Source organism: Mytilus edulis, chromosome 11 (assembly GCF_963676685.1).
Source record: "Mytilus edulis chromosome 11, xbMytEdul2.2, whole genome shotgun sequence".
NCBI lineage: Eukaryota > Metazoa > Mollusca > Bivalvia > Mytilida > Mytilidae > Mytilus > Mytilus edulis.
The window spans coordinates 34,509,705-34,537,190 of record NC_092354.1 but is presented as its reverse complement, the minus strand read 5'-3'; the positions used below and the strand labels follow the sequence as shown (position 1 = coordinate 34,537,190).

General features: G+C 32.2%; 1 pseudogene; it reads left to right on the top strand.

Moving 5' to 3' along the window:
* The first annotated feature begins 409 nt into the window (after nucleotides 1-409).
* On the top strand, nucleotides 410-2,741 carry LOC139494213 (uncharacterized; annotated as a pseudogene).
* The last annotated feature ends 24,745 nt before the right edge of the window (nucleotides 2,742-27,486 follow it).

Sequence of the window (27,486 nt, the reverse complement as noted above, 5' to 3'; positions counted from 1 at the left end):
TTTTGAACAACGGTATACTACTGTTGCCTTTATTCATGAGCAAAACGCATTTAGGTCTACAAATATACGGTCAGTTTTACAAGCATAATGAGAAACTTGGTTTTTATGGTCAACTAGCGTCAAGAACGGATATGTTGTATATGCTATACGTGTCACAGGTACTATGATATTATTATTAAATCGTATTATTTTAGCGATTTGTGATTCGTTAAGACTTGATCACATGTCTATTTGTCGCTACTCAGGATGCACGCTTATTCTGCTATATTCGTTTCAAAGGTCGAAAACAGCATATTGCACATAGCATACATCATGTTACTCAAATTACATTTAAAAAATCCCCAATTGTCGTCATATGTTTTCCTTGGCCAATAAAAACGACTTCCTGTGCAGACAGTTGCAGACGATCATGGCGGAAGTGAGATTCGCGTCCCTGGAACATGATGAAAGGGATGATATAACGGAAAATATAGAAACAAAAACACAAAAAGGCAGAACACCAAATCGAACAGTACACTGTGAGTGAGTGACCAAATAACTTACTTTCATGCAATATGTTTAAATTTTTCATTTTCTTTTCAGTTTGACGGATGTAAATATATATTTTATGACAACTCTTTTTATTGGATATAAACATTTCCTTTGTTGTTAATTGTTTATTTATACTATTGCAAAGTGTTTTCTTTACATTTTTTAATTTGATATTACGTTGACATTATGTGTTCCTGTCACATATAGACAATATTGAAACAGATAATAACTGAAATTGGTTTAGATGCGTATTCATATTTTACACATAGTTTTAGGCGAGTGGGTGATAGATGGGCTTTTTCAGCCGAAGTACGGAGATTCGAAAAGCGATGCTTACAAGAGATATTTAAATATATAACATTTTCATTAGACGATAAGAGTGACGGCACATATTTCGGATGTTTTACTATACATTTTACAGGGAATTTCTTAGAAAAAAGGGCGACCATTTTGTCAGCGTCTATACCTAAATATGTTAATGGAATAGATGGATGTAGAACCCAAACTTTTCCTGGTGCCACTATTGGTCGTCTTACTGAATTAATTTCATCTGGGAAAGTAGATTTAATTTTATTAAATTTCGTTATAGTACATGTTGGCACCAACAATATATCTTCGTCTCAATCCATAGATACTATTATGTCATATTTTAGAGATTTAATTCCAAAGTTAAGAAAGAAGACATTTGCTATGTTGATATTTACTTCTATTCTTCCTAGACCAGTTGATCACATGAAAACTGGAGCTAAAGTTAATAAAATTAATACCGAGTTAAAAAGATTGTGTAGAAAAGAAATGATTATTATATCGTAGTTTGTATAGGATGTTCTGACTCGAAAATATTCCAGATTCTTCCTTATTTGCTCCGAGAGATGGGCTTCAATAAATTTTGCTGGTACAGAACTTTTCAGAAAAAAGTTTATCAATATTATTAAGCATCAGAGTATATAAATTGTAATGTGTCACATTTGTGTTTTTATTTCCTTCATACATGTATATTGTTTATTATAATTATTCTTTTTTTTTCCATTTTCAGAGAACTTGCATCCTGAATATGACGTTGGTTTTCCTCTAACTACTCGGGGTCTACATATATATTTTAGTTGGTTCTCTGTTTCACCCACTTGATAATTGGAAGCATACGAGGTTGTTAAAGGTAACGTCAACTTCTTGATCCCATGCTTTTTGTCGGGATAATACCAAGTGGAAGAAATGGATCAGAACCCAAAACATTGGAACCCTACGTAGATTTGCTGTTTGGTGAAATACTTCAATTTACGGAATTCCTTAAATACAACAGCTACGCAAAGCACCAGTCAAAGTGAAAGTTGACCTTTTGCAATTTTAATGTGACATTCCTACCTATTCAAAACTTTCTTGTCTTAATTTTCCGATTTGAAAAACCTGAATATCTAACAATATAATTAATCATGCAAATCAAATGCATTTTAAACAAAAATTAAATTTTTATTAAAAAATGAATGCTGCAACTTAATGTGATAAGCAAGTGCATGTGAATAAAACAGATTGGATTCCGAGAAGATTTCCGGATACAGATACAAATGCAGTTATGCTTGCCTTGACAGCAACTGCCACACAGCGATCCAGAAAAGAAATTGCATGTCATTTACAAATGCAAGACTACAAATTAGTACTTTTCATCATGTGACAGAAGTAATATCGTCTACTTTTGCCAAGAGGCTCCATATTCCTTGACCGAAACTTTTACTTGGCTCATATCAGTAATTCAACTGAAAGGAGTTCGTACGCAAAAGGCAATTATCTACTGCCGAAATATTTAAGCTTGTTCTCAATTTATGCACTATTTTTAGATAAGTTTGGTACTGACCATTCCTATTGTGGACAACCATCCTCCAAAAATTGTTTATTCGCTATGTTTCACCATGCTACAATGGACAAAAACAAAAAAATATCTTGGATAATTTTTTTAAATCAGATAGCAAAACAAGAATTGTAATAGCCACAACAGCATTTGGAATGGGCATTAATGTTCCAGATATCCGATATGTTATTCACTGGGGAGCACCTAGAAGTCTGAATGGTTTTATGCAGGAGAGTGGTAGGGCAAGTAGAGTTTATTATCATAACATGAATATATCGGCATCAGCTACTAATGTACCTATTATTGTAAACTTAAATTGTGTAGAAGGCACTTCCTAATTATGTTTGTTACTCCAGAGGAGTCCTAAACTGACAAAACTAATCATCAATGTTGTGATATTTGTTCTAAATTATGTTCGTGCCCTGATTGTAATATAAACTCATTTGGGTTTATTCTAGATAAAGAGGACCATGCAATGGCCTCCATGTGTGATGAATCTGATTAACAATACAGAAATGTTACAACACAGCAGTGTGATAAAATAAAAACTGCTCTTAATGAATTACTTTATGATATGATTTCAAATTATGATTGTACATTAATTAACAATGATGTCATTACTTGTCTAGTGAGAAAATTATTCCAGCAATTGTAAATAATGTGCACTATATATATGATTTTAGTGATATATATCAGGTTTTCATATATGATAAACAATTGACAGATACTGTGCTAACTATTATTAATAATGTTCTTTAAACAAGTTTTTTTAATCTGTTTACTTTGTGCATCTTCCGTTAAAGTTCCATGTTATGATGCATTTAAATATTCATTATATTGATCAACAAACATTCTCAACATTGTCATTTGATATCCTGTATTAGTTTTTTGTGCTTTCAATTTGCTGTCTCAATAAATAAATGTCCATACTGTTCTTTTTGATGTTATTGTATCAAGAATAAAAAAATTAAAACAATTAAAATATAAATGTACAATTAAAAAGAAAAAGATAAATACTTTCTTCTATTTGTTGTCGCAAAAGCGAGACTTGGTGGTCCTACACGCCGGGAACCGGGGCGTCCAGAGGTATTCATTCTGTGGTTAAGGTTTTTAAAATTGTAATAACTTTCTTAAACTATCTTGGATTTTTTCAAAAATTTGAAAGAAGCTTGTTTATAATCAAACGCTAGTATCTACATTAAAATTCTCTAACCAATATTAGAACAAATATTTATTGTATATCAGAACCTAAATCCACTAGTGGAAAGTAATATTTTTTTCACTGTTTTGATATTATGGTAGTAAACTCCTATAGTTTTTCAGGAGTTTGTAGGAAAATATCCTGCGCAGTTTGAAAACACAACATTTGATTCTAGGTTTGGTCAACTAGAGTTCAGAAAGTCAATAGCATCTGAGTTTCTGAATATCGGGAGATCTTCTGTTGAAAACATTGTAACCAAACATATGCCATATTTCTTAGTAACATAAATGATTGCATTTACTGTGATATAAAAACCAGTATGGATGGTTTATCGTCACCAAGCCACAAAGCATTTCATTTAGTTATGCTTGTCATGTCCAACTTTGTTGCTCAGCTGCAAGAAACTGTTTTTACCTGTGGCAATACAGAAGTAAATGTTCCAAATTATGTCTCACTAAATGGAGAATTTAAAAAAAAGTTGAAACGTCGTGTGGTCGTTTCTTATTAGTGACTAAAGAGTTCTAAATTAATACTTTTGTGCATTTGCTAATTTATACATGTATATGAATTAAATAAACTTTTTTGTCCACTTGCAAGCATTGAGTATCAATATAAGCAGTACTTAAGTTGACATCAACAGAAAAGTGGACCTAATAATCAGAAGAAAACCAATAGGTCTTTCCACGGAAAAGTGGAAAGACCTAATGAGCCGGCAGAACTAGGAAAATAACCCGAACCGTTAACATCTGCTTAGGAAACACACATGGATGAGTACATGCAGGCAAGCAGCGAAAGTGAAAGCGAAGAGTCGGAGAAAAGTGAAACATTGATAATTTCTGAGCAATCTGTTAATGCACCCATTGGAAGGGGGAGGCCATTAACACGTGAACCCTTTCAATGGGGAAGGACAAAAAGGCAAACAGAAAGGTTACCTTAAAAAAATAGGAATATAAAACGAGTGAAATTGGACGAGCCGAAAATCAAATTTGCCAGTAAAAACATTACGAATCAATGCCATGTATGTGGAAAAGATATTCAAAACTTGAACCGCCACTTATTTGAATCAAAGCGCTGTAAGTGCTGAAGGCAGTTAACCAAAAACCAGGCAAACGTAATTATGTGCAGTGGCGGATCCAGAAATTTTCATAAGTGGGGGTCCACTGCCTGCCTAACAGGGGACCAGCTCCAGTCATGCTTCAGTGATTTCCTATATAATCAACCAATTTTTTTCTCAAAAATGGAAAAGGGGGGGGGGACTGAAAAACCCTCTAACTCCGCCTCTGATGTGGCATTAAACATTCATATATTGTACATTTATGTTTATCTAATGAATTAATTATTAAGGCAAATAATAAATTTATATGTTATCAAGGTTTCAATAGCAATGAATATATATTAAAATGTATATTTTTTATGGTGAGTCTGCAGTGGTACAAGTTCGCAATGATTGTAGTTGTTCTAGTTGGTAGTTAACGTTAGTTTTAGTTGACTGTTAGTAGTACGTGTTAACTTAGTACGAACATGTAATAGTATGAATGGACTGGTTTCCCTGTAAAGAAAACTGAGTATGTGTTCTATAGTACAATAGTTATGCGACACAAATCAGACAAATGTTCACTACTACAAGGATCAAAGGTGAGGTCTGACTGACCTGCCCATAGTAAATGTAAATGATTTGTTATATTGTCCCATACATGAATATATATGGTTTAGGGGTGGGGATCTCGAGGGTTTTCAAGTTCTCAAACAGGAAGGGGTAGGGTGACCCCAGGGACTTCCCCTATATTTCATTTGATTTGTTATATTGTTCCATACATGAATATGCAAATTTAAGAACAACTATTTGTTGTGCAAATCTAACAACAAGGTAACATGCCTGCCTTTTATTCATTCTTTATTTACACAATTACAAAAGCTTGCAATACCAACCGGACACTTAAACATATTAAAAAAAACAAGTAAAAATATCACCACAAGAACTGTTAAAACTAAAGGAAGTTTCATGAAATGTCCTGAGTTAATGAAAAAAAATGGAAACATCCTTAATTAACATTCCTCAAGGAACATAAGCAGAAAAAGATTCATTTCAAAATGACTTAGAAAATCTTAAACAACTAAGAGATACATGGCTCTAGAAATTCCATCAGAATACCCCTATCCAATGCCATGATTAAAATGTGATATGCCGTACATCAATATCAGGTGACTCTTCAGTTGAGGTCCAGTACTTCGCTAATGGTTAAAGCAAACTAGATATATTTAGCTTCTGTACAAGTGAAAAATTGTACAGATAACTTAGAGTTGAAGAAAAATTTAAAACCAGAATAACAAAAAGACTAAACTGTGCGAAACTAAAGGTTACTGCATCCTAAAAGAAAATATATAGACTAAGAGAAATAGAGTGATCATTCTTGCATTTTAATGAATAGAAAGAGTTTATAGCTTTTCAGAGCGAGATGCCATAATAAAGACATGTAATGTCGAAATAAAAAAAAATTCGGATACCATGGAGGTATTAAATGAGGAATACATGTAATAACCAGATAAAAATACCATGTAATCCAAATACGAAGATATAGGTAGTTCATTACTGGCCTAGAAATGGCATTTACGGGCTTTGAAGGGTTTTGTGATGAGCCCTTGATACAGGAAGAGGTGCTACTGTAAATCTAACCTTGACATTGGAAACACAATCATGCCTACACCCTCGTATAAATACATATTCAAAAAGTTGTTGCAAGGGTTCTTAACTTGCAAAGAGCGTGACATCCTCTTTACACGAGACATCGGATTTAACGTCACCCATTCTGACCGGACGTGACAGCGAACTTCCCTCACAGCCAAACGGACGTTCCACTTTAGAAATCGTTTTACTGCCGGTTTGGAAAAGACCAAGTGACCATATTTCTATTCGCCAAATTCCTTCTTCGCATTAACCATGTCCGACGTGTAATTGTACAACAATGGGGTGAACACGTCATGAAAGGACTTTGTAATCAAATCTTTATATTGAAAGTATTGCAAAACGAGGAAAACGATTCAAAATTAAATTTTGCTGTTCCTAGCAAAGTAAGCCAACAGTTCTGCCAAAATCACTTCAACCTGAAATCATCACAATAATTACTCTGACTAGCTGCTACGTTTTGCAACTTTCGGTAGATTCAAGCATAGACATGCGGAGAAAAAAATTCTATGTGAAACAAGCAACGCTTTGTTATGATATGTTTTTGTATAATTATATGAAAAGCTAGTAATGATAGGTTGTTTTTTTTTTTTGCAATTTTTCATCGTCATTGATAACCCTTTAATTGTGGTTAAGCTGTACGCTCTGTAATTTGCTGTGGTGTTTTACAATGGTGAAATGTGTTAAATCAATCAAGTCGCCCTTTAAAACGCGATACTATATGTATATACTTACAGCCGGGAAGCCAGTGACGCAGGAGAGTTCCTCTAGACGTTTTTGATCACGTGATTTAGACGTAAACAAAATGACGTTTTTGATCTGCAAAATCGGGAATGAATTTTCCATTTTTGCTCTTTATGTGTCGATTCTATGTTGGTATTCAAGCATCATAATGTTTACTTGGAACATTGTTTATCTCCGTTTTAAGCGATTCCGCTCAGAATTCCCAATGTGACGTAAAAATGATGTCCTAACAAAAGTTGAATCAGTATTTTCCGGCGTTGACACCCTAGAAAATAGTAATTTATTCCCTTAAATGGTGATATGCTGGTCGTATTTCATTTATTTTCAGTAGAAAAATTATTACAGATTGTGTTTATGTTAATAAAAGAAGGATATTTGTTAAGGGATGAAAATGTGTCAGTTATCAGTGCCAGTCCTAAAGTCAGAATTTGACTCGATGCGGTAGGAATCCCGGTCTTCGGAACACCTCTGGATTTTCCCCAATACTCACGAGAAAAATACGTTTCCCTGATGATGCCGAAATGAAAGAATATTATTCCTCTTTCTTAATTTTTTTTTCAATATAATAACCTTCTATGGTGTTTTGTTACATATTTGGCACTGAACAGTTACTCAAAATTTAATTGGGACAACTGTTGGTATTTATTTTTCCTTTTAAAGCAAGACATTAGGACACAACCAATTTAAAAAATTATAACAATATTATAATTTTTATTAATTCCATATTTTTAGTACAGGTACACAAATGTTTTGTTTATTGTTTATTTGTTCTTTTATCAAATTCACTATCAGTTTCAACTATACCCAGGCTAAGAATTTGTACACATGCATATTGATTTTCCCGCTCTCTGATATTCAAGTTCTGTGTTTTTGTGTTGTCATGTTGTATATATTACTTTTGTGTGTGTGTGGTAGGAGTGGGGGGCTGTGAAATTAATCTGTCATTTGAATATTGTTTTTCTTCTATGCTTGAATGTACAGCAATATTTGGTTAGTAAATAGAATTAATTTTATGAAGATCTAGGAAATATCTTCTCAGGAACAACCTTTTTATTGAGGTTCTTTTTAATGTAAAAAATTTCCAGCAGTTCACACTCTGTTCTGTGTCTCAGCCAAAATCAACCATTAAGTAGTCTTAAGAGCAAATAATAGTAGGCAGTACCTTTAGAGCTACCATGTAAACAATTACTCATAAATCATGTCAGATTTTACAAACAACATTGACATTAATTATCTTGAATGTCATATAATATACTAGTCAACCAATAAAAACAGAAGCCAGTGAGTCTATTGAAATCCAGTTTTGTACTGTCTAGTTATAGGCATCAATTGAATAATGTCTTGTATTATGATAAGATTTGCAAGAATTTGGTCTGTTATAGCTCATCATATGGTATGGGTTTTGCTTATTGATGAAGGCAGTTCAGTGACCTTCCTTTTTTACTTTCTCATCCTTTGGTCTCAGGTGGAATTTTTTTTCAATGGCAATCATACCACATTCACCTATATCTATAATAATGATTGAAATGGTAAAAGTTCTTCTTATGATAGACCAAATATTTTTTTCTTCACAATTCCTTTAATTTCACCAAAAAAGACTTAACTACCAAAAATGTTTCTTTTATGGAACAAAAGTATTTCTAGGATACACAAACTATGGTTTATGATTGAAATATATCAAATACAGCAATAGTTCACATCCATTAATGAGCAGGTTACAATTGATTTTTCCAATCTAAAGATATAGAAGCAGAAAAAAGCAGCCAATACATTTTTAAACCAATTTCAAAGTCTTAATATCTACCAGGTTGCTGAGATTAACTTCAATTGTCATATAAAGTTGGTGTGTACTCATTTTCTAACAACTTCTGGCTATTTCTTAAATATGCATGTATGTATTGATGCATACACAAAAAGAAAACAAGAATGAGAATATATGATAAACAATTTATTGAACTACAAGAAAATTGTAAATTGAAACACATGGTACTATACACATCTTATACAACTTGCCACATTTCCGAAGATCACCTAAAAAGAGCCAAATATCTGTTGGACCAAATAAGAGGTTTATTATTTTTCAAATAAAACACAAAAAAAAGTTATGTTTGTCCTGTTTTAGTAAAATCTTTTTGAAAAAAAACATGAAGATCTGCCAGATCTGGTCACAAATACATGTACATGATGTATGAAAAGAAGATTATTACATCAATAAATAATGAACTGGTAACATTCACAAAAAAAGACTGAATGACCAGCATTCACAGTAGGTACTAAAGGTGCAATACCAACTTTCCCAAGACGATACAGAATGACCAGCATTCACAAATAAGACAACACAAAATATTACCTGTATCATTAAAACATGAAATAAGATATCAAAGAATGACATGTAATAGAGCACATCTTTCTAGGTAAACACATGTTTGTGTTAACTATACTAAACATTCAATCTGTAAAAACTTCTCTCCTTTGAACTTTTAAAAGAATATCTTGTAATGTATTAAATTAAATTTTTTTAGCACATTTAAACCTCTTCAGATTTTTATTAATTTAATTTCGTCTCTTATCAGAGGAAAATTATGATTTTCGAAGAATTTAAAATTTATTTTTTAAAAGTGGCAAATTACATAACATATAGAGAAAAATACAACGCAAGATATCATATATCTTATTTTGGATTAAAATGTTCATTCATTATCCATGGAAAGTCCTTCAAAGTCAGCAAACCAATATCTCTATATTCCAATTCACTTACCTAAAATAAAAAAGAACATTTTATAACTTTTTGCAAGGCAAGTATCAATATGCCCCTCTTATTATCATGTCATGTAGACAAATACAATAAACTGCTTAGCTTTCATAATTTTCATTTTAAATCCAACAACACCATCAGTTTTTTTATTCAGAAGTACAAGTTACAAGTTGTAAAACCTAGTAACTGATATACATATTTATAAACATACAATGATATTCAATTACAAGAAATTACAATTCAATCCTTATCAATAAAAAAAAATATATATATTTACAAGGCCTTATTCTGTTAACAAGTAAGAAAACTCTCAGATCTTGAGTCCATTCAAATCATATAATAAGTAAATGTGTACTTCTAATCAATATTGTTAAAAGTTGCTAGTCAAATTATTTGTGAAATTGCATTAATCTCTGAACTGATTAACAAGATTAAGTCCACATTCAAATATATTTGAATGTTATACGTTGCTATTAATAAGCAATTGTATAATTAACATTGATGATATACTTTGCCGTGAAATTAAGCGATAACATATTTTGCTGTATTTTCAAACTCATGTATCTGCCCTTTCCATTTTTATATAATACATACCTTTATTATCTGTACATCCAACATAAAATTTTCTCAAACCAGTATTTTACAGATCTGAAACTTGTACAAAGCATAAAGCAAATTAGTGAAGATAATTGTTCTTGCTCATTTATGGTTCAAACATAATACAGGAAAAGATCTCTAAGTATCAGGTAATAGATGATGCTATCTGAAAAAAAAGACATGAAAACATGTACATTATAAATCTAAAATTATACATAAATATTTGCTAATCTTCTTTGATGTCGAGTTAAAATAAACACCAAGAACAGCCATTCAGCAGTCCTAAAGAAATATAGTGATTATAATTAATGTAGTTATTTCCAATAGCTCAAATTTTAAGAGTTATCTCTCTTTGATAAAGATTTCAATAAATCAAGCTCCTAAATACCTGAAATCCACAAAAAGATGAGGTTCAAAAGTAGAATTAACAATAACAAATTTGAACAGGGGAACTTGCAAATTAAGTGATAGGAATTTGAAAACAAAACAATTGTTAAACAAGACCAAAATGACAAATGAATATTAATAAAATAAAAAAATATCAGTGAATATTATCAATTTTACATGAAAGTTATATACAAAAATGTATAAAAAACATAACTCTTTAATCCTAAACATTTATACACCACAAAGTTATCATATTATTTCATACAAATGCAGTTTATATAACTGAATCAAATAATACTGACAATCAAGATTTCAAGGAAAGGAATAACAATTAAATCTCTTCAGTACTAAAGAGCCAATAATCATCTGTTTGATCAAGTTGCTCTACTAATCCATCTAATTCAGGTTGTTCAACTTCAACTGGATCTTCAAACTCTTCTGTGTCATCTGAAATGACATCATCAAGGTCAATAGACATATCAAGTACTTGATCTCCACTATCTGGAACATTAAAACAGTTTACACATTTACAACCTGGACCACAAAAACCATCACAGTTTTCGTTTTGTGCCTTTCTACATTTACACCTATTTGTTTTGCATCCAGTCTTACATCCACACCCTTTAGTATACCATTCCATGTCAGATATAAACAAGATCAAACCACAGCTTCGTTCAAAATTTACATTTTTCAGTTAATTTAACCATTTTTAGGAAAATTGTATTAGATAAAACCGAAATCGACCACTTTTTATGAATAATTGTACAGAATATGTTTAAAACCTGCCATCGGTATATTAATAATTTTTATACGCCCGTCAAAATTTTGACGGGACGTATTATGGTATACAAATGTCCGGTGTCCGTCCGTCCGTCCGTCTGTCTGTCCGGCGTAAACATGTCGCACCGTAACTTGAGAACGACTTATCTAAATTTCATGAAACTTAATATAGTTGTTTTTTATGATGGTCGAATGATCTGTATACTTTTTGGTGAAAATAAGATTTAAACTTTTCGAGTTACGGCACTTTGTCACTAAAACAGGGGTGTGGTTTTTTTTTCACATGTCGCACCGCATCTAAAAATTGATTCTTGATTATTGCTTAAAACTTTAAACACTTCTTAGTTATATTAATCTTAATATCTGTATACTTTTTGGTGATGATTCAAAATTTCATTTTTTGGTTATTGAGTATTTTGTAAAAAAGGGGGAGGGTTTTTTTACATGTTGCGCCGTATCTCAAAAATGATTTATTGATTGATTGATTGTTGGTTGCTTAACGTCCAGTGGCAAATATTTCATGCATATTCAGGACGAGAACAAGTTCACAATAAATACAGAAGGTAGGTTGATACAATAAAGGCCATCTGGGATGATGGTCGGGGAAATTTGGACTGCCACTAGAAAATGAGGATATATTGGATAGGGACCAAAATTTTGCCTTGCAACAGGCCACCTACGGACCCCTCAAAGAGTTGTTGCAAGGGTTCTTAACGTGCAAAGAGCAAAAGATACATGTCGTGCCGTATCTCAAAAACGATTTATGATTATTGCTTAATACTTTACACACTTCTTTGTTATATTAATCTAAAGATCTGTATACTTTTTGGTGACGACTCAAAATTTTATTTTTGAGTTATTGAGTATTTTGTAAAAAAGGGGAGATTTTTTTTACATGTCGCGCCGTATCGCAAAAACAATTTATGATTATTGCTTGAAACTGTACACACTTCTTTGTTATATTAATCTAAAGATCCGTATACTTTTTGGTTTGATTCAAAATTTTATTTTAGTGATATTTGTAAAAAAAAACAGGGTGGGGGGTTTCACATGTCCCGCCGTGTCTCAAAAGCAATAAATGGTAATTGCTTAAAACTTTCTCAGAAACTATTTATGATTATTGCATAAAACTTCCACACAAACGTCGGGCGTATCATGCGCTCATGGCGCAGCTGTTTATTCACATTATACTGTAAATTTGACAACTTTTATAATAATTGTATTTCATATTACCTTAAATCGGTCATTTGAACAAGATAATTTTCTTATACGTATTGACAATTGTATTATAAGTAAAATTAAACCAACTACGTTTATTGAAAATTTGCAACATTTTTCAACAAATTTTACCATTGTTTGGATAATTCAATCAGAGTTTGTGGACGCTGACGAAACAGAATGTAGGATCACTATGTCTCGCTTTTTTGTATTCACTCAAAGGCTCAACAAAAATAATTTTTAAATGTATTTTAGTAAATAGTTTGTTATATATTTTTTTTTAGCAAAAGCAGTGGGAAAAAACGATCTTTCCCATACAGGAAAGTAAGATATGGAAAAATAATAGTGAATGGTCTCCCCCTTGATGTTCTCCCCCTAACACCTATGTCAGATTATGGGGAGAAAAAAAATCAAAATGATTTTACAAATAAAGGAAATTTAGGTAGAAATGCAAGTACAATTAGACATTTTAACTTTTATATCCATCCTGCATCACCGTCAATGGATGCCCTACCTCATGTAGTTGCTCGGGTAAGACTGTTGATTGCAGAAACAGATCTCTTACGACAGTTCCATCTTATATACCGAGCTCAACAACTAGATTGAAAGTATTTATTTTCAAAAGTGTTTCTTAAACTAAAAACAACATACGATACGTATTTTAGTGCTCATGAACAATCTTTATTTCGATGTCCACAACAAACGTCAGAAAGTCTTTTCAATCAAATATTGTTGTGAGTCAAATCTGTTGATACTATCTAGAATATCCGTTGCAGTATAACTGAAGGATGTATATTCCCTCACTTTGCAATTATTAGTAACATTTTAGACATTTAAATGTCAATATTTGCAGTATTAACGTTAACAAAAAAGAAAAGAAAAGAACGACTGTATTTTGACGCTTTGTTGCCTTTATTTGTACGTGACATTTTTGTCGTGAAAATAACTGTTCACGCGCAAAATATTCTAAACTTCAAAATATGATACCTGGACTAACAATGTATAAGATTGACGAGGCTAGGCAATATGCCCCTTTACATGCACTATGAACGAAAAGGCAAACAATTTCATCGTTCAATAATGGAACCAGAAAAGCTTGAGCATGCCGTAAAGTTTTTTTTGTATCCACACAGTTCATTAATAATCATTTCGAACCCGTGAACTTAAATTAGAAAATGGTGATAAAATAATGATTCCAAAAGGGAACTACAGACATGACATATAGTTATAATTATACAGAAATATTTTGTATTAGCCAAAAACATGAAAACTCTTTAAAATTTCATGTATATCTTATATAATGTTTTTCTTATTTTGTCGATTTATTTATTTAAAAAGTTATCTTAAAAAAAGTTTCTTTTTCCAAACCAAATGAATTATAAAGGCGCTCTATGTTCACGAAAATGTATTCGTTAACGTTTTTTTTTAAACTTTTATGATAGGGAATTTATATTCGGTTTGAAGCTTGATGAAAGCATGGATAGGGAGTTGTAATGTGTACACGTGTTTAATTTACGTCGTGTTACCACTTTCCTGTTGGCCGATAGTACCGCCATATAAGACCCTAAAAATGGGACGCCATACTTTAGAGGTTGACCATGTGACTGACATTGGGTCACCGGTGCCATATTTGGACCTAAAATCGGGACGCCATACTCATTTTTTTTAAGCCTGTAACTTTGAGCGAGATCGTTTATGCTACTTAACCATCATGGTATTAAACACAATTCCAATTAATTATGCTGTTATAGTGGGTCACCATATATTCAAATTGGGTGGCATTCCAGTTATTAATTGGTTGTTATTTTTATGAGGAAGTGGTATCAGCTCTGTTTTCATTTCTAAAAGGATTCTAAAGAGTACACATATTTTTACAATTCATTATTGATATAAGACACAGCAAGGCTTCACTGTGGATGTAGTCGGATAGTGCGAGATAATGAAAGGCACCAAGAAGGCCGCTTGGCACGTCCTACCAAGTTAAGGAGGCAACAAAAAAAGGAAGATAAACGCGACCAAGAATTGAAGTCATCTGACTTCGTGTGTTATGAATTCGAGTCTTTGTGGATATGAAGAGCCCTAAATGGCAAAATAGTTCAAACGTTTTTCGATCTGGGTAAATCCGAGTTTTCATAGGAAGGTCCGAACTTTGAGACCATCTCAATTATTAAACATATGTTTTAATTAGTTTTTTACTTCGAATACTTCCTGTTGAATTCATGGTTATACTTTCCTCTAAAAAAACATGTTTTAAACATTGTGTGACGCAAAATCTTTTCTTTTTCACATTTGACGTTTCCTTGATTGGGATAACTGGAGAAAAAGAAAGAATAGTCAACATCGTATTGTTATATAACGCTTTCAGAGCACCTAGTGTTTTGGTGGGGTTCGTGTTGGTTATTCTTTAATTTACTATGTTGTGTCATGTGTACTATTGTTTGTCTGTCTTTTTCATTTTTAGCCATGGCGTTGTCAGTTGATGGTCGATTTATGAGTTTTACTGTTCCTCTGGTATCTTTCGTCCCCTCTTTTATAACATCTACGGTAACTACTTAGAACTCTCCTCGCAGAAAATAGAAAAAGTACATTGTTTAATTAACATAGTTGACGAGAACATCTGCAAAACGGTGCAGTGCTTATAGATAAGTTTCTGTTTAACTAATATTGTAGATTAAGTTGAAATATTCAAAAGGAAAACCACATGTGATTAATTTAACAAAATCGCGTGATTGATTTTGGTTGCTTCGCGTCCTGTGTCAAATATTTCTAGACCGGAAAAAAATAAAACTTAATAACTAAGGTCTTTCTTTCGTATAATGTTAAATTACTACGATTGTTAAATATAGATTACTTCTATTATGGTATATCTTTTGTGTCAGTATAAAAATTAGTCTGCCCTACTACGAACTATAACCATAACCCAATCATATACAAATATATGGTGCAAAACCACAATCAAATCACGTTTTTATCTATATAATACTAAAAAAATCAAAATAATGATTTTGGAAATTATTGGATCTATTTTGAGATTATAATTTGTTTCCCCTAGTATGTGCCTTCTTGAACACGTTCTCATCTAAAATTAGAAATTCTCATTAACGGTAATTTGTCATAATTCGTACTCAAATAGGTCGAATTATTGCTCATAAGACAAACTTATGCAAAAAGAAAAAAATAAAGGAAAAAAAACACATTTTTATTTTATCGAGCACTTGGAAATCGTGAATCTGGCATATTTAACACCTTGTGTATGCTGAACTGAATTGTAATAAATTAACTTGCATTTCTCAGGCCTGTATGCTAGCATACGTACCTGGTGTATGCTAATGTCTACATTTAATTAATACATTGTATTTCTCAGGTATGTATGCTAGCATACGCACCTGGTGTATGCAGAACAGCAAATATTGAATCAGATGTTGTATTTCACAGGTCTGTATGATAGCATACGAACCTGGGTGTTTAAAAAAATCCTTTACGTCAGTATAGTTGTGGTTTTACTTTATTGCCGATTTCAAGTTTTTTTTTTAAACTAGGCTACCACTGACCTTTTTATTTTCTCCCGTTGGTAAACAGAGAAGCGCCGGTTAATTTGCAAGGCAAACCGGTAAAGCGTTCACTGTTGTAAATCTATAAATGAAAACCAATTCTTAAGTTCCATGACTATGATCGATTTATTGACCTAGCAGTTATCTGTTTTGTTTGCAAATTAAAATTACGGAAAAATGAGGCGATCATAATTTGTACAAGGTTCCAAGTTCGAAGTTGTTGACAAAAATTTTAATATATGACGTCAGGGACCTTCTGACGTGAGGCGGAGGGATTTAGACGGATAGCCTTGACTTACACAAGTTACTTAGCAGTACTGATGTTAGAATAATAGCAATTGATTACAAAACAACCTGTTTTGTTTATACTTGGTATTGGTAATTATTAAAAAGTCAAAGAAAAAAGGACTATTTATCTGTGGAGTCACGCACTCCATCTAGATGACGTCATTTATAAATGTAAACAATTTGAATGATCAATGAAGGAGTTACCCTCACGGAGAAGAAAATGGACAAAAATACGCTCTATTATCTTGATTTGAATAAACCAGAAGCAAAACAGAATGTCGGATATATTTATGGTAAGTAAACCTAGCTGTTTTTGTACATTTTTCACGATTTCATTTAACCGTTGTGGTTATTTTTATACATTATTATTTCTTATTTTTCATGTTGGGTCCCATAGGCGGATACAAAAGGTACCTGTCCCCCTTTTGTGGGAAAAATTTGGTTGATTATATAGGAATTACTGAACCTTGGCTGGAACCCCCTCCCCCTTTATGAAAATATCTTAATCCGCCACTAGACTGTTTAAATCAATACTGTAACAAGGTAATTAATGAAGATGTTTTTTAAGATATTTCAGATACTTTATTTCACTAATACATAGGCGTAGCAGGCCCATAAGTAATGGTACGTTTTTTGGCAAATTAGACATGGGGACATGGAAGTGTTCCGCCAGCGTCTTACGGCAGAGGGTATGGGGGCCGCTCAAGGCCCCCAGAAGCTCTGGGGTTCATAGCGTTAAAATCCTGCATTCTGCGCGTTTCCTGGCACTAAAGATCGTTTCTGAAAAGCAGCATTTTTTACTCGACAATTTGAAAAAAATTAAGTATATTAATGTCTGTGTCTTGCAGGTTTTGTAGTTTGTTTCCATTTTTGTGTCATTTACAAAGCATGCAATTATTGCGCAAAATTCATTATAAGAAGAAAAACTAGAGGCTCTAAAGAGCCTGTGTCGCTCACCTTGGTCTATGTGAATATTAAAGAAAGCAGATGGATTCATGACAAAATTGTGTTTTGGTGATGGTGATGTGTTTGTACATCTTACTTTACTGAACATTCTTGCTGCTTAAAATTATTATCAAGATAATGACCAAAAACAGCAAAATTTCCTTAAAACTAACAATTCAGGGTCAGCAACCCAACAACGGGTTGTCCGATTCATCTAAAAATTTCAGAGCAGATAAATGTTGACCTGATAAACAATTTTACTCCATGTCAGATTTGCTCTAAATGCTTTGGGTTTTGAGTTATAAGCCAAAAACTGCATTTTACCCCTATGTTCTATTTTTAGCCATGGCGTCCATCTTGGTTGGATGGCCGGGTCACCGGACACATTTTTCAAACTACTAACCCAAAAGATGATTGTGGTCAAGTTTGGATTAATTTGGCCAAGTAGTTTCAGAGGAGAAGATTTTTGTAAAAGATTACTAAGATTTCCGAAAAATGGTTAAAAATTGACTATAAAGGGCAATAACTCCTAAAGGTGTCAACTGACCATTTCAGTCATGTTGATTTATTTGTAAATCTTACTTTGCTGAACATTATTGCTGTTTATAGTTTATCTCTATCTATAATAATATTCAAGATAATAACCAAAAAGAGCAAAATTTCCTTAAAATTACTAATTCAGGGCCAGCAACCCAACAACGGGTTGTCCGATTCATCTGAAAATTTCAGGGCAGATAGATTTTGAACTGATAAACAATTCTACCCCTGTCAGATTTGCTCTAAATGCTTTGGTTTTTGAGTTATAAGCCAAAAACTGCATTTTACCCCTATGTTCTATTTTTAGCCATGGCGGCCATCTTGGATGGTTGGCCGGGTCACCGGACACATTTTTTAAACTAGATACCCCAATGATGATTGTGGCCAAGTTTGGTTTAATTTGGCCCAGTAGTTTCAGAGGAGAAGATTTTTGTAAAAGTTAACGACGACGACAGGTGAGCTAAAAAGGCCAGAGGTTTCTTGCTACAAGTTAGGACAGGCGCAAAATTGCTGTAATGTAAACTTTTAAGACAACCACTTCGTCAGTAGGGTGTCGTCTTGGCCTTGTAAGTTTTTTTTTTTTTTGAAAATCATGCAGCGACTGTCAAGATGAAGTACTTAAATAAATCACTGACTATGTTCTTGCAATAATTTGCATCTTGTCTATTTGTCAAGAGTGTTCAAATTGGAAAAATTAATGTTACTAAGGAAATGACATATTTCATTGATCTTCAATCAATCACATGCATGGCGACAATTTGTTTTTCAAGGGAACGAGTTCAATTCAACCACTGTAAAGAACCCTTAGTTCATATAAACTTTAAAATCAGTAATTGTGATATAAATGTAACGCTAAACGGGTCTTTGTTCTGTGTATTTTGGACAGTCATTATTTTGGATATATGTATCTGGGATCTAATCCTTCTTGCCCGTTTACATAAGGAAATAGCTATTAAATAGTTCACCAAATATATATATATATATATATATAGACACACTACCGTGTATATACTAGTAACGAAGTCTGTTTAATGTTCACATGTTTAATCACATGTACATGTATATACGATATATTTAACAGGTTCACAGCCCAGGTTCACAGTTATAAATTCCAATACAAAACGTTACTTAGTTCCAACTCTATAAAACAACATGTTACTTCATTATAATCTATATCGCAACTTAATTGATACTTCAAGCTACTACACCAATATAAGTGATCAATGCAAAAAGTTTCTTACAAAATCGTGCTATGAACCACTGTCCTTAAATTACATTAAAACTTGCTTTGATAAACGTCCAAATGTTATTACAATTCTACTGTGCAACTAATGTACCGTACATGCAAACTGTCACATTTAATAATCAAGATGAAAGATCATTCAACAAATTAAGTATAATTGACCATCAAATCTTTGATGTAGTTGACCACGCCACATCAATGTTAAATTTGTGAAGTGTAAAATATTTACTCGCATATGTATATATATGTATATAATATGTAGTTTCCATTTCTCGTTTCAGCATTTTTCAAACATTGGCTATACCTTTCATGTAACTATTTATGTGTTGCTTATGAATTTAATTGTAGCACTTCTTAGTGACTGGATAGGTTAAACCAATGCCTTCCTAGAAAACTATGACACCAATGAACAACACCAGTCTTTTTGCTGTTCCTGCTAATAATGTATGCATGGCTTCACTAGAAAAGGCATCAATTCTTTGGCTTTCCTGGTTGAAGGATTTGTTTTTACAACTCCAGTGTATACACAATTGTTACCATAGTATATAGTTGGTTGACCGTTATGGAATAACCGTTTCACAGATGATATCGGATATATGTTTCTCACGTCATAACTACAATGCCCTTCTCTTTTCATGAATTTGACTTACTGTATAAAGCCAGTTATCGGGTTTGTAAAAACATGAGCAACCCGACGGTGCCACTGTTGGACATTTGGAGCAGTATCTGCGTACCCTTCTGGAGCACCTGAGATCATCCCCAGTTTTTGGTTAGGGTTCGTGTTGCTCAGACTGTGTTTGTTTTCTATGCTGTTTCTTGTGTACTTTAATTTGTATATTTCATGTCATGGTGTTGTCAGTTTATTTTCGATTTATGAGTTTGACTGTTCCTCTGGTATCTTTCGCCCCTCTTGAAGTCTATAACTTAGAGAATGATGAAAAATGATAGTTTTGCAATTCAAAATATGAATACAATATAAGGCTGGTTAGAATGCAAACCATTCAGCTTGCGTAATATCTAATAAGTGCCACCAAATATGCAGACATTTAAGACTGGGGCAAACCATACACAATAACACAAGCTTACTGAACACCAGCTTGGTTTGACAATACTAGAATGTATGTAAAACTGCAATTCAATAAAACATAGATTGGTATACAAGCAATCAATAAAAGCTTGTATGTATCCATGCAAGAAAAATAAGCTTTCACCGTACACCAGTGTTGTATGCAAGAATACCGTGAACTGAAAATGTCAAACAAATATACAAACTTTTATGTTCCAATGTGTATAGGATTATATGTTGGTATGCCGACAATCAAATCCATAAACTCCATTGTTTTACAAGAGTTTATTGAAAAGCGGGTTAGTATACGGGAATAAACCCCTGAGTGTTGCAGTTAAGAATTAAGAGCTTTCTTTCAAATTCAAATGAAGTTGAAGGCTATACATAAGTAATGCCTTACATCCATGTAATTCGACCTTTTCATTTCACAATCATACACATCTCCTTATTTTCTAAGGGAGGTATGCAAACATAATTAAATAAGAAATGTTACTACTCAGTAAATACTTAGCATTCAGGCATACAGACTTGCCAATACAAACATGAATCCAGAATAAAATTTTAGAATCCATGCAGGCATACAAGTACCTAGCAAAAAAAAAAAATTGGTTTACATATCCCAGGTTCGTATACAGGCATACAGACCTTAACTATGCCAAAATAAATATATTAAAGGTTCTAAATACACCAGATTTGTATGCAGGAATACAGACCTGACAAATACTTATATACGCAGAAAGTTAGAGTTCAACATACACCAGGTCGGTATGCTAGCATACAGACCTGACAAATACTAGTATATAAGGATAGATTGAGAGTTTAACATACACCAGGTCGGTATGCTAGCATACAGACCTGACAAATACTTGGATGTGCTTAGAGTGAGAGTTTTGCATTAACCAGGTCGGTATGCTAGCATACAGACCTGAAAAATGCTAGTATATGCATAGAGTGAAAGTTTAGCATTAACCAGGTCGGTATGCTAGCATACATACCTGAAAAATACTAGTATATGGATAGAGTGAGAGTTTAACATACACCAGGTCGGTATGCTAGCATACAGACCTGACAAATACTAGTATATATGCATAGAGTGAGAGTTTAACATACACCAGGTCGGTATGCTAGCATACAGACCTGACAAATACTAGGATGTGCATAGAGTGAGAGTTTAGCATTAACCAGGTCGGTATGCTAGCATACAGACATGAAAAATGCTGGTATATGCATAGAGTGAGAGTTTAGCATTAACCAGGTTGGTGTGCTAGCATACAGACCTGAAAAATACGTTTATATGCATAGAGTGAGAGTTTAGCATTAACCAGGTCGGTATGCTGGCATACAGACCTGACAAATTCTAGTATACACATACAGTGAGGTTTTAGCATACACCAGAGTTGAATGCAGGCATACAGACCTGACAAATACAAGTAAGAGAAAAAAGACTTAATTTAGCATACTTTTTATTGAAACATCTGAAATAAAGATGGGTAAATGCTACGTTATGTATATATTTCAAAAATGACATAAAAGTATAACAAAAATGCAGAATGAGTATCTTTTTACGGTTTATTTACTTGAACTATTTCCTTGGTGTTAAAATAGTTCATTCTAGCATCCTATGAAAAAGGTTTATGATAAAATGATGAAATTTTGGTTCGCATTTACAAAGAAAGATCACAAATCTTGCCAAAAGATGACAAACAAATATTGTTAATGCTATACAGTGAGTTTTTAACGCGAAATATATCAATAATCCCAAATGTTGTAGACTTTTCACACAAAAATAAGTTAAGTGGCATATGAGAATTTCTAATTTTAGATGAAAACGTGTTCTTGTAACCTTCAACATATTGAAGTTAAGAAAGTGTGTAGATGTAGTTAGGTGGACTACTGAACACGTTTCCAACATTATTTGAGTAAATTAAACACACGGTTGCTCGAATATTCTCTAATTGTTCTATCACAATGGTATACGTGGTGAAGATAACTCTAGTCGGAAATCCGATTCATATGTTAATTTGTCACACAGGTAACTTGAAAATATTTTTGTCGTTGTAACTATCTGGTACTAAATCTATAAATACATATAATTGAAGTTGATTTGTAATTTTGATCCGTCGCTTCACTTCATCTATTTGACCATATGAAAAGACAATTAATTAATGCATCTGCAGCAAAAACGATATCATAATATTTGAAGTTTGTACAGATTCTTCCTTTTCCTGCAACGTATTGAATTTCAGGTAAATAAAAATAATTTAGTCACTTTGTGTATGAACGTTAGATGGTATGTGACTAGTGCGAAGTCACATTAAATAAAGCGATTCCGTTATCTCAATATCGATAAATGCATGGTTGGGAAAACTTCACGAATTTTGGGAATGTAGAGAACTAAACTGTAGTTTAAAAGGAATTGTTTCAAATTGTGTCGGAAAATACGCGTTCTTAATACAATACAATACAATACAAAGTTTTTTATTGTCAATTATGACGCCCAATAATTTGAGCAGTACAATTAAGTTCAATTTCATACAAGTGATTACATATTGATTACATTGATTATTTAACAATTAAACAAAGTCAAGTCTTTTAGCATTACTCTTAAAGAAAAGTAAGGTTAGATACCTACACCGACAAAATCATTTATAGTAACATTACAATACAGCCTGTGTTTTCGAAATTAATTGCAACTGACTGTGCGAGGGACGTTTTTATATAGTGTAAGTCGTTATAAACTTCCGTTTGTTATTATTAATTGCTATTTATCTTTGCCTAGAAGTATGTTAAAGAACAGTCGATTTTCATTACATTTACCATGTTTTCAATCTATCCAAACATATGTTTGGAAGTCCAGAAACGGTCAATAACAGGCATCTTTTCATTTCATTAGCCTCCTCCTGTCCCATGTATGTTTTGCTGGAACAGTTCTCAATAGATTTTAAGTTTTTTTTTATAAGCTTTAACAAAAGATCTTGAAATTTTTAATAAAATCTGGAACAACAACATTCAAATATCAAATCATGGGTGCTAAACAAATAAATAAAATTTACATAAATTGCAGTTTAGACTTCATTTATCAGTTGATATCTTCACAAAATAACATATCCAATATACAGTAGCACATAAAGTGTTACTTAGCCTATCTAGCTGGGCACTACGTATACCCCTAGGATAATGTATATAGCAGGTGTTAATATCTGTTAAGGTTTCTTAACAAGGATTGTCTCTAGTCTTTTGATAAGCGTCTTGATGCAGATCACTACAAGACAAGGCTGTATTCGGTCAAGAGTGACTCTTGTATCATGTCTCCATGCGGGGTTCTGTAGTCTCTACCAGGCCATACACGTCACCATTTGGGTCTCTCTGCTTTTTAATAGTAGATCACACCAGACCTAGAACTATTGGGCAATTACTCAATACGCATATCCTGTTGATACGAACAGTCAGGGGACTTACTTAAACAAGTGATTTATTTAATCACCGAAACAAGTACCATTCTGAAAAGTAACAAGATTTACCTCCCTTTGAGTACAAAAAAAAATCACTTATCTAAGTACCATTTAAAAAATTAGAAAATCACTTATTTGAGTAATATTTTAATAGAAATCACTCGTTTAAGTAATTTTTTAATATATATATATCACTTAGTTTAGTTTAATTAAAATATACTTAGTTTGTTATAATGTTTTCTTCATTTCCCTAAAAAAAAAATAATTGAATGTTCATGGCTGATTTCAATGACCATAGGGAAATGTGCAATTTCCAAATGACTGACTGCAAGAATTATCCAAAACATGTATTAATTCTATTGAGTGGTAATGAATAATCTTGCAGAGAATCCCCCAAAAATTGTCTTTGCTCATTGTTGAAGACCGCATGGCTCCTTATAATTGTTAATTTCTGTCCTTTTGGTCTATTTTGGAGAGTTGTCTCATTGACAATCATACCACATCTTCTTTTTATATAATCACTTCATTTTTGCCAATACACCTTATACATAACAACATAATTTTCAAAACTTAATCTTTCGATTACGGACATATCTCTTTCTAGGACTTTTATTTTACATGGAAGGTGTTTTGAAGTTGCTGGAATAGACAGCTTGTTCTTGTTTGTGTGAAGATTTTATACTATATAAGGCTATTACTGATTGCGTTTGATTACTGAAAGCCAATTTTGGCAATAAATACAAAACTCAATATATCTTAAAAAATTATTCTATTATGTAGTCTTAAAATCAATAATTATGATAAAGCGTCCATTGTTGTATAAAATTGATATCAATATTTAAAAGACATTGAACACACATTCTATTAAAGAAAGTTTAAAGAAAAAGGAGAAATAATATAACATTATATTTTTAAGTTCCAAACTATAAATTTGTAGAAACGATGTTAAATAATTTTCAATTTCTATGTTGTGGATAAATAGGGAGATTTTTTTTTGTGTCTAAATTAAGAGAGACGACCTTTTCAGATATTTTATACAAAAAACGTTTAATAACTATATTGTGTAATATAAAAGTCTTAACTGATATCTTATAGAAGTACATTTTTTTTTTATTATTAGTGGAAAATGATGGAAACAAACATGGCTGCAAACTTTATTTACCAACTTAACAAAAAAACTAACAATGTAAAATATAAACAGTTAACAACTAAACTAATAAAAACTAACAATGCAAAGAAATATATAGTTCACCACTAAAAATGGAAATATAAAATCATTCAGAGTAACAAAATTAAACTGAATGCATTAGCCACATAGCTTGCAATCAGTTACCTTATCATGCTTATCAGCAACATGACATCATGACCATCACAGGTTAATGCATGTTATGCAAGTATTTGAATCATTAAAATTCTATAACAAGGTTAAAAATATAAACATCACAAACAAAATATTCATAAGAACAGTCTGACCATTTTTCAGAGCATAAAATTTTCTAGAAAAAAATTGTATTTCTGAAACTTACAGAGAATGACTAGAAAACCTTGAATATTGCACTGCACCTTTGCAGTATGCCCTACTTCTTGTGGATTTATGCAGTCATATTAAACTTGCACCAAAAAATGTGGATGTGTCCAAAACCTGATTAAAGAATTATAATCACCATATTTCATGTGTCACCACTATCTATTGAAAACCAGGCAGACTGTAAAAATCTTATTTATTCAAATTATCTAACCAAGAAATATTACTGACAAGATCTGGTACTTGAAGGTTAACAGAACGCAATGAAATTTCAAAATAAATTCAAGAAATTTTTGATGTATTTAAAAAAATGTGTATCTCAAACTGGACAAAAGAGTAAGTTCATCAAAAAGGAAATAAACAAACACTTCAATGCCCTTCAAACAAAACAACATAGTTCTAATAGTATAAATATATGGTATGTACATAACAAAAAATAACCGATATATGAAAAATAGAGACATTTGTCCAAACTTTTAATCTTTATGCTGTATATAAATCTCAATTATTCAAAGTATTCTACCACACTTGTACCATGATAAATTTATCTGGACATTATTAGAAATTGTCATCACTAGGTTTAAACCACCGTTACCATACTTTAAACTTATTTTTTTTAATATGACGTTCTGCTGTCTCAACAATGATTTACCTCAAATTCAACTAAAAATGTCAGTTCAGTAAATTGTATGAAGTAAAAACATCTATTCCTTTCAATGGAAACAGCATTTCAACATTTTAAAATTCTGATAGTTTATCTATGGTATGTATATTACAAAAAAGTATCAAAATATAAGTGATATATAAAAACTCTCCTGAGACATTTATTTGAGTATTGATTGTTCATAAGCACCATTACAAAGAAAACATAAAAATCACATCTTTTATTTAACAGCATAACATTTATTTGGACTGCACTTCTAACAAACAACAGTATTAGTTAACAAATCAACAAGCATTTCAAAAAACAAGTACCTTACTGTTCTGACAATATAACAATGATATTGCAACTTTTGTAACATTTCACTGAAGAAAAAAATTCACAACTATATTATGTTAATTCAAAAAGACGTTTTCTCCAACCTGGACAAAAAATACAAAAGACTCACACTACCAGTTTTGAGAATATTGAACATGTTGGAAGTAAACAAAACCACCTGAATTCAAACTTGGTTGGTGAATGGTGAAGTTTTGAAATTAGCGTGAACGTGATTAAGGATGTACTTAGGTGAAATTAAATAAATCAAGAATCTAAAATGAAATTAAACAACTGAGTTTTTGATTTATTCAATTTCACCTATTAAAAATTGAAAATTGATAATTAAAGTCAGGATTGCTTGGATTACGTAAAAACATATAAGGAAAGGGCTGACTCAGACATTTACATTATATTTGCTTCAGTATTCATTGGGAAGGGAAATATAGAAACTGCTTCAATTTTATTAAATGATCTTTGATGAGCTATCATGGCTATTGAACATGTTGAAAGTCTTATATACTGCCTCAAAAAGGGTAATAGATAAAAGAAAATAACAAGCAGTCCAAATATCTGAATAAAAATTCCTAAATTTGACCTGAGTACATATGTAGGTATACAAATTGAACAGTCGTAGATATAACTAAACATGTGATTACGTTTTCCAGGTTCAACCCACCATTTTTTCATAAAATGCCCTGTACCAAGTCAGGAAAATGGCCATTGTTGCATTATAGTTCTTTTCTGTGTGTGTTACGTTTCGGTGTTGTGTCGTAGTTCTCTTATATTTGATACGTTTCCTTTAGATTTAGTTTGTAACCTGGATTTGTTTTTTTTCTCTATCGATTTATGAATTTTGAACGGCGGTATACCACTGTTGCCTTTATTTAGTTGGATCTGAAATTTTACATGGTTGATCCACATATCAAGTCTTTAGCATGTTCGGTAGAAAACATAAAATTATTATATGTCTATCTATAACTAGGATTGATACTGATGCAGCATAATTGTTGCCTAAAATGCAATTATCTTACCTCTTATTCAATTTGATTACTAATACATGAACTAGGACCAGGTATGCTGAAAAAGAAGAATTAAATGTAAATATCATCATGATCACCTGGGAATCATTTATGATGTTATATTTGTTATTCTCGTGGAATT